Here is a 9,308-nt window from a genome sequence, read left to right on the forward strand (position 1 = left end):
AGCATGTAAGGTTGGTTTAGCAATGGAAAATCAATCAATGGAATTCACTACAATAAACATAAAGAAAAACCATATGGTCAATAGATACAGAAACACATTCCTGATAAATCTTTTTTTTTTTTTTTTTTTTTGAGACGGAGTCTCGCTCTGCCGCCCAGGCTGGAGTGCAGTGGCTGGATCTTGGCTCACCGCAAGCTCCACCTCCCGGGTTCACGCCATTCTCCTGCCTCAGCCTCCCAAGTAGCTGGGACTGCAGGCGCCCGCCACCACACCCGGCTAGTTTTTTGTATTTTTTAGTAGAGACGGGGTTTTGCCGTGTTAGCCAGGATAGTCTCGATCTCCTGACCTCGTGATCCGCCCGTCTCGGCCTCCCAAAGTGCTGGGATTACAGGCTTGAGCCACCACGCCCGGCCCCTGATAAATCTGAAAAGCATAAGACAGTGAAAGAAGTCAGGCAGAAAACACTACACACTTATAACCCCAATGACATGACATTCTGGAGAAGGCACAGTCATTGTGCTGGCAAAACGATCAGTGGTGAAGAGTTTGTGGGAAGGGCTGGAGGACTGAATAGCTAAAGCACAGGAGATTAGGGCAGTTAAAGTATTCTGTATGATAGTGTATTGGTGGATATGTGATATTCCAAACTCATCAAAAACCTGTGAAACTTTATAGTACAAAGAATACATCTCATTGTATGCAAATTTAAAAATCATTTAGGAAGCTCAGGGACCTCAGGATGGAATCCAGAATGTGACAAAACCATCTAACTGTATTACAAATGCATGAAACATCCTCACTGAAGGGAGTAGGGGGAAAGCACTGACCTAATTCAGGATGAGTGGAGTCTGTGAGACTAAAGGGAAAGGAACAGTACATAAGCACTGGACTCTAGCTGACAAAGCTGTCTCCCAGTGAGGTGTGAGTTAACAGTTCCGACACCACCATAATATTGTCCTAGTCCGTTTTCTGTTGCTATAACTGAATGCCCAAGACTAGGTACTTTTCAAAGAAATCTATTTCTTACCATTCTGGAAGTTGGGAGTTCCAACGTCAAAGGGCTGCATCTGGTCAGGGCCTTCTTGCTAGTGGAGACTCTCTGGAGAGTCCCAGGTGGCACAGGGCATCAGATGGTGAGGGTGCTTACAAGAGATGGCCAGACTCGCTTCTCCAACAGACCCATTCTCGTGAGAACTAACCCACTCCCTGCATAACCCATTCATCCATGAATTGATTAATCCGATCACCTCTCAAAGGTCCTGCCTCTCAACACTGCTTCACTGGGGGTCAAGTTTCAACACAGGAACTTTTGGGGAACACATTCACACCACAGCACATGTACACTGAAATTGAACGATTAAATACATGGATAGCAGATGGTAGGAGACAGGTTTTTCTCACTGTTAGGAGGTTACAGAAGCAAGAGGCAGCTAGGATGATCCACATGGTGCTAGATTTGAGTTGGAGACATCGGTATGAACTGATGTTTAGCCCAGTATAGATTTCGATGGTTACCCGGAGAAGTGTTTTAGATACGCATACACACATGGGTTAATACCTGCACATATATTTTCTTCTCTGTGAGCTGAGAGGGTTTAGCAGCAACAACACCCCACTGGCTATAAGCACATCTCATGCTCAGATCTTGGTTTTCAATACCCTTCTTCAGTGAAAGGAACCAGGGTTCCTGGGAGAACTGTCAGATTCCAGAGCTGGGGCCAGTGATACACAAGATGAGACTTCTAGTAAGACCTCTAGCATCTTCTAGTAAAAGGTAGTAGTAAGATATCAAAACAAACCTCACACTGACGGGCCGTGTCAAAGGGCTACAGGAGTTGACTGGAACAGCTCCTAACGGGCAATGCTGGAACAGTGTGAGCAACGAAATCAAGAAATGTTATTGCAACATGACCCAAGTGTAAATACCCACAAATCCATGCCAATCTAAACAAAGGATGCCATAATATACCACAGAAAAATGAAGGAGAAGAGACAAATCTGTGTGGAGGAATTACAAATAATTTACGTAGACACTCTGCCTCAAAGGGGGGTAACTCCCCATGCCTTGCGTGCAGGCTGGGCACAGCAACTTCCCTCCAAGAGGATTGTTCTGGAAGGGGAAAGGACACGGTCAGCAAGGACATGGACGAACTGTCTCAGCCAGGTGATGAAAGTCCTCATAAATAGTGACAATCATGTTGGTCATATGGATCCTTGACATGATTGGCTGAAAATGGCAGGTTACCTCAATGGTCTTCTTCTAAAACCCCATAATCCCAGATTAATCACGAGAAAACCTCAGACTCCAGCAGATCCCAGCTGAGAGACACGCTGCAGACTATCTGCCCAGTCCTCCTCAAAACTGACAAGACCATCGAAAGTAAGAGAAGTTTGAGAAGCTGTCACAGTCAAGAGAAGTCTATGGGGACGAGATGACTAAATGTAGTATGGGATTCTGAACAGGATCCTGGGACAGAAAAGGTGCCTTAGAGAAAAACATAAAATCTGAATAAGGTGGGGACTTTGGAGAGCAACAATGTATCAATATTGGTTCATGAATTGTAACAAATGTATCCTAGTAATAGAAGATGTTTATAGTGAGGGAAGCTGTGGGGGTACCAGGTATGTGGGAACTCTCTGTACCATCTTCACAATTTTTCTGTGAATCTGAATCTGTTACAAAAAGTACTTTAAGGTGGCTCATGCCTGTAATCCTAGTGCTTTGGGAGGCTGAGGTGGGTAGATCACCTGAGGTCAGGAGTTCAAGACCAGCCTGGCCAACATGGAGACGCCCCATCTCTACTAAAAATACAAAAATTAGCCAGGCATGGTGACAGGTACTTGTAGTCCCAGCTACTTGAGAGGCTGAGGCAGGAGAATCACTTGAACCAGGGAGGCGGAGGTTGCCGTGAGCTGGGATTGTACCACTCCAGCCTAGATGACAGAGACTCCATCTCAAAAAAACAAAACAAAAAACAACAACAACAAAAAAAAGGATTTAAAAATAAAGAAAAGAAAAAACTACACTAGAAAAAATGACAAACAGTTTAGTTGTGGCAAATAAGCACATGAAAGAGTGTCATTATTCATGAGGGAAGCAGAAATCAAAACCCAGTAAGACAGCACCACCCACGGCTAGAAGGGCTGAAATGCATACAATTGCATATACTAGGTGCTGTGGAGGAGGGGAAGCAGCTGGAACACCCATGCACTGTGGCGGGAATGTGAGAGCACAACTGCTTTAGAAAGTGGTGCGGCCGCTCCTCAAAAGATACACTGCCAGCCAGGCTCGGTGACTCACGCCTGTAATCCCAGCACTTTGGGAGGCTGAGGTGGGCAGATCACCTGAGGTCAGGAATTCAAGACCAGCCTGACCAACATGGAGAGACCCCGTCTCCACTAAAAATACAAAATTAGCCGGGCGTGGTGGCGCATGCCTGTAATCCCAGCTACTCAGGAGGCTGAGGCAGGAGAATCACTTGAACCTGGGAGGCAGAGGTTGCTGAGATCACGTCACTGCACTCCAGCCTGGGCAACAAGAGCGAAACCCTGTCTAAAAAGAAAAAGGAAAAAAAAGATACACTGCCACATGACCCAGCCATCCCACTCCCAGGCATTTACTCAGGAGAAATAAAAGTGTGAGTTCATGAACTAGAAGTAACCTAAATATCAATGTGTGAATCAATAAATTGTGGTGCATCTGGACAAGGAACACCATGCAGCCATACAAAGGAGTGAATGGGCTGGGCGCGGTGGTTCACACCTATAATCCCAGCGCTTTGAGAGGCTGAGGTGGGTGGATCATCTGAGGTCAGGAGTCAAGACCAGCCTGGCCAACATGGCAAAAGCCACATCTTTACTAAAAAATACAAAAAATTAGCTGGGTGTGGTGGTGGGTACTTGTAATCCCAGCTACTCAGGCGGCTGAGACAGGAGAATTGCTTGAACCTGAACCTGGAAGGTGGAGTTTGCAGTGAGCCAAGACAGCACCCACTGCACTCCAGCCTGGGCAACAGAGTGAGACTCCATTTCCAAAAAAAAAAAAAAAAAAAAAAAAAAGAAGTAAATGACCAATCCACATGACTCGGTGAAGGAGTGACTGGCCCACACAATGCTGTGAATGAATGTCAAAGCGATTGTACTCGTGACTAAGGGCAGTCTAACAACAATGTGTTCTGCCCGAGTCCTTTTTTTTTGAGATGGGGTCTCGCTCTGTTGCCCAGGCTGGAGTGTGATGGCATGATCTCGGCTCACTGCAACCTCTACCTCCCTGGTTCAAGTGATTCTCCTGCCTCAGCCTCCCCACTAGCTGGGGCTACAGATGTGTACCACCACGCTTGGGTAATTTTTGTATTTTTAGTAGAGACACGGTTTCACCATGTTGGCCAGGCTGGTCTCGAACTCCCTACCTCAGGTAATCTGCCAGCCTCAGCCTCCCAAAGTGCTGGGATGACAGCCATGAGCCACCATGCCCGGCCCCCTGAGTCCATTTCTATACAACTCTAGAAGGTGGGGATCTGTTGGTAGCTCTGGAAACAGACCGAAAGCTGCCTGGGGACAGCGGAGCAGTATAAGACAATCTGAGGCCGGGCACGGTGGCTCAAGCCTGTAATCCCAGCACTTTGGGAGGCCGAGACGGGTGGATCACGAGGTCAGGAGATCGAGACCATCCTGGCTAACATGGTGAAACCCCATCTCTACTAAATATTACAAAAAACTAGCGGGGCGAGGTGGCGGGTGCCTGTAGTCCCAGCTACTCGGGAGGCTGAGGCAGGAGAATGGCGTGAACCCGGGAGGCGGAGCTTGCAGTGAGCCGAGATCTGGCCACTGCACTCCAGCCTGGGCGACAGAGCAAGACTCCATCTCAAAAAAAAAAAAAAAAAAAAAAAAATCCGAGGGGGAGGAAGATATTTTAGGGTGAATATGCTCATGATCTAGATTTGTGACAGTTTTACAAGTGCCTACATATCATATTGTACACTTTAAACGTGTGCAATTAATTTGTGTTCCCAATAAAGCGAAGCCAGGGTGGGGGAAGCACATAGGAACCCCAGAGTTGGAAATGTGGGTTTTGGAGTAAAGCCTGAGGATTGCTGGTGTTACAGGGGGACCACAGCACTGCCTTTAGCGTTCACCCTGGAAGTCTGTGGGTTCTTTCTGAGATTAAAATGATTAACTCTCAAGCCTGTAAACACAGACCGTCTACTGGCACACTCCAACAGAAGCCCTGTCATCGGAGCGGATTTCATTTCACCCAATCTTGTTAAACAAACAGCTTGCATCGAATGAGTCATAATTTTTAAGACAAATATGTCTTCCGAATCCTCTTAGAACGCGTCTCATGTTTAAAAAATAACACTGCTAATAGCTGACTTCTCCTCAGCAGGCTGAGTGAAAACGTGCCCCGCTGAGCTTCTTGGCAGGAAGATAGCAGCCCAAGTTGCTGTCCTGATGGGGAGAAACAGATTTGGTCTCCAGAACTCAGATGGAAATTTCCAGAGACTTTTTTTTTCCTTTGTCACATCTTTAATTTTTCAAATGGGCCTCTCTCTTGCTCCAGTTGCCAGGTTAACAAAGCTGCCAAGGCCAAGAAGAAACTGGCAAGCGTCCCCAGAGATGCATCTTAGTCTTCAACAGAAACCAGACCTGATTCCGCCTGCTCTGCTGTCTCCAGCCACCTCCGCCCAGGGGCAGCCAGCTCAGGCGCCTGGGAGGCCTAATCGGATCGCAGCTCCCGGAGGGTCACTAATCAGATTGTTTTGCCTGCCTTGTTACTGTCAAAACGAATGTGCAGCGTTTCCAGACGGACGCCGTCTTTAAAAGCACACGCTTCCCTCCTCACTCCAATTAGAAAAGACAGAGTGTGCAGGTGCATCGTGATTCATGAAATCGTTCTTTGCTCAAAGGTCTGTTAATGGACTATTGTTTTGGATGAGATCCGGTTCTATGAACCGCTACCTGTGACCTTGAGAGCGTGGTTTACTCTCTCTGGGCCCCAGCCTCCTACACCCTGCGGTCGAAGTGTCCCTTTCCCATCTACCATCCTGGGGCTCCTCGGACTCTGATTCAGTGTTTCCATAAAGTTCACGAAAAAGAGACCATGTTCTATCGTGTGAAAGAAAGAATCACCTGCAGAGGATACCAGCAAGGCTGCGGGTCTCGTGTGGGTCCCTGCAGCTTTCCTTCCAGGGAGAACAGGTAAAAGTTTCTTCCAGCATGAACTGTCCAGCTGTGCAAGTCAAAGGCCAGCTATTAGGTACATGCAGACAGAGCAGCCCCAGGGACTGCTATAAGAGGAGGGAGGAGACTTGAACCCTAGGGGGAGAGATGCGTTGGAGGATGACTCAACACCCTGGAAAGGACAGAAACTGGCGTGGGGTGCTGGAGGAGGCAAGGCCCTGGCCCAGCTCTGAAGTCGCCACGGCTTGTGGCCAGCCGGATGCCTGGTTCTTACCGGGGGAGGGGGCTGCATGGAGTCTGGGTTTGCAGGCCAACTGCCGATCCTCAGGGTTCAGCGACTTCCCCATTAGTGCTGGGCGCGCACACTCCCCTGCTGGAGGGGTGCCCTGATGCTCTGAGCCAGTCACCGCAGCCTCCGCACTGATCCCAGCTTCCGGCGGATGGCCCTTCAACCATCAGGGCAGTTCCTGATCTTTATTTGGAAGTATAGGACAGAAGCTCGTGCTGTCCCTGGTGTGGGGCGTGGGTGTGAAGCCTGGAACTACTGCATTTTTGTTGTTGTTTTGCTTTTTTTTTGTTTTTGTTTTTATACAGAGTCTCACCCTTTTGCCCAGTCTGGAGTGTCATGGCACAATCTTGGCTCACTGCAACCTCCACCTCCCAGATTCAAGCGATTCTCCTGTCTCAGCCTCCCCAGTAGCTGGGATTAAAGGCACACACCACCACACCCAGCTAAGTTTCACATTTTTAGTAGAGACCGGGTGGTACTACGTTGGCCACCTGACCTCAAGTGATCTGCTTGCCTCAGCCTCCCAAAGTGCTGGGATTACAGGCATGAGCCACTGTGCCCGGCTACTATGGTTACTTTGATACCAGGAGGGAAGCATCCCTGAGGGTAAGACAGAGACAGATGGGTGGAGCACAGCATAGCAGAGATTTGCAGATAAATGTTACCGGAACCCTGATCACATTGTACCCGAAGCCTGCTCTTCTCTGGACTTTCTAGTTATAAGAGTCAATATTAATCAACAAATGTGTGTTTAAGCTGGTTTGAGTTGGGCATTCTTGAAACATAAAAGTCCCCATCTGATGCCAGCACTAAATGGCACATTCTTAGTACTAGAGAGGACATCAAGCTCTCAGGTTGCTCAGGTTATCTTTCTGTGGGCTCATACATGCCAACGATAACAATATAATAATACAGTGCCTGACCCTACCTGGGGCAGTGCCAAGGTCTCCACAGGCAGCAACTTGCTTCGTCTTCCCAACAGCATTCTGGGTGGGAGCTGTAATTAGCTCCATCTTGCAGAGGAGGAAACAGGCTTACAGAGGCAGAAGCTTCACCCGCCTCCCTGGGTCCTGCTCTTCTTTCTCCCACACAGAGACGCCCTGGGGTAGGGCAGGGGGTGGGGGATTGAGGACAGGCCAGCTTTGGGTTTTTTTTTTTGGTAATCTTTTTCCCTGTGGTTTTTTTTTTCTTCATTAGACACACGTAGGATGTTTCCAAAATTCGTGTGATTCAAATTCATTCTCAGCATGTGTCTGTGTTTCTTTGCTTTGACTCCTTAAAGCAACACAGTGCACGTCCCCATCTGCGTCAACAGATCTTTCTGAGGCCCGAGGAAAACATTTCCACTTATGTTTTCAGTTATTTTTCTTTCCATTCAAATGTTTTTGTTTATTCCTCAAAAATGTCGAGAGCCCTTACTTGAGTGGGACTCTGTCTCCTCCGAGGATGTTGGCTGCTTTCACTCTCCCTTCGTGCAACGTCGACGTCTCTGCCTCGGCCTCCGGGTCAGGTCTGCTTTGCAGCCGTGTCTGGTCTGTGACTGGCTCCCAGGAAGGGCCTCCTGGCCTTGTGACCCGCATTTCTCTGGAACTCAGCTGTAGCCCTTGCTTCTTATCCCACCCTCCTCTTTTCGTGGCTTTTTGCCTCATCGTAGTGGATGCTGAGGCTTCCAGCCCTCGCCCATTCTGTTTGTCACAGCCCAGAAGTTTTATGTGGGACCACCTTCCACCTGCTGGGCTGAGGGGCCTTCAAATGACCTCATGGTGGTTTATTCTCGGCCTCTCAGTGTTTTTCCGTTTTGCTTGTTCCCACAGATGTAAAGGCCAGCAGTGGCTGCACACCCTGCGTTTCAGTTTCTCCGGCTCTGCTGGGCTTTCCTCACTGGCTGCATCTCCCCTGCAGAGCCGCCTGTGCTAACATGCCAGACTGGCGGCGACGCCGACCACCTGGGAGAGACGTCCCACACCTGCACCCTGGCAGGACAGCGAAGCCAAAGAGGCAGTGGGCGTTCCGGCCACCCTCCTCCCCGTCCACACTCTTTTGTCCCAGGGCTGTGCCCTGGGCCTCACTATCCTCACTTCCTGCCCTGAGCAGCCTGCCCCACCCCCGACCGGGCTCTCAGGTCCCCTGGGCTGCCCATGTGTGGGGAGGGGTCGGCTCTGTCAGGTGGTTCTGACCTCAGTGAGCCCCGGGGGCTGTGGGACATCCCGTTTCAAGGCTGCAGGCCTGACCCGCGTGCTTCTTTTTCACAACATTAAACTGATCTTGGCGGAAAGCTGCTGATTCCCTGCTGTGCCCACCTGAGAGAGCGGTGAACAGTCCCACGTTTTAGATTCCATCCTTTTTCCCCCAGCGTAGGGGAAATCCACTAACTGCCCAGTGCTTCTTATGGGGACCAGGGCCTGAGGAGGACTCGGCACCGTTCTCGGGCCGGAGCTGTGGGTGGCCAGCCGGCTGCAGCTGTGCGGGCTGGGAGTCTGCGGAGGACCTCCCTGACCTCTGTGCGCCCCGGGAGTGCGCAGGCGCCCAGCCCCACCCCCACTTCAGTGAGCAGCCAAGAATCGGGCAGTGCCCCCCATCCAGGGGCAGAGAACCCCGACGCGGACCCTACCCCCACGCAGAGGCAGCGGCCACTGTTCGGAGGGTCACAAGGCCACAGGGCCACAGGGCTGGCGGGGAGGGCGGGGAGGGCGCGGAGGCCCTGCCCCGGCATGACAGGTGTGTCTCCCACACAGCCCACACCCCACAGCAGCGGCCGTCTCCCTGCTGGTCTCCCCTGGAGCGCCTGGCTGGACAGTGGGCCCGGGCCACTTGATGCCCACAGGATGAGGAGGAGTCA

At 50.2% G+C, this 9,308-nt stretch overlaps 1 long non-coding RNA gene across 1 annotated transcript; it reads left to right on the forward strand.

Annotated features, from left to right (window-relative positions):
* The first annotated feature begins 4,933 nt into the window (after positions 1 to 4,933).
* On the forward strand, positions 4,934 to 8,849 carry LOC140710510 (uncharacterized). Its single transcript, XR_012091588.1, has 3 exons — positions 4,934 to 6,198; positions 6,775 to 7,075; positions 8,284 to 8,849. It is a non-coding gene; the product is annotated as an uncharacterized lncRNA (long non-coding RNA).
* The last annotated feature ends 459 nt before the right edge of the window (positions 8,850 to 9,308 follow it).

This window comes from Chlorocebus sabaeus, chromosome 2 (genome assembly GCF_047675955.1).
Source record: "Chlorocebus sabaeus isolate Y175 chromosome 2, mChlSab1.0.hap1, whole genome shotgun sequence".
Taxonomy (NCBI): domain Eukaryota; kingdom Metazoa; phylum Chordata; class Mammalia; order Primates; family Cercopithecidae; genus Chlorocebus; species Chlorocebus sabaeus.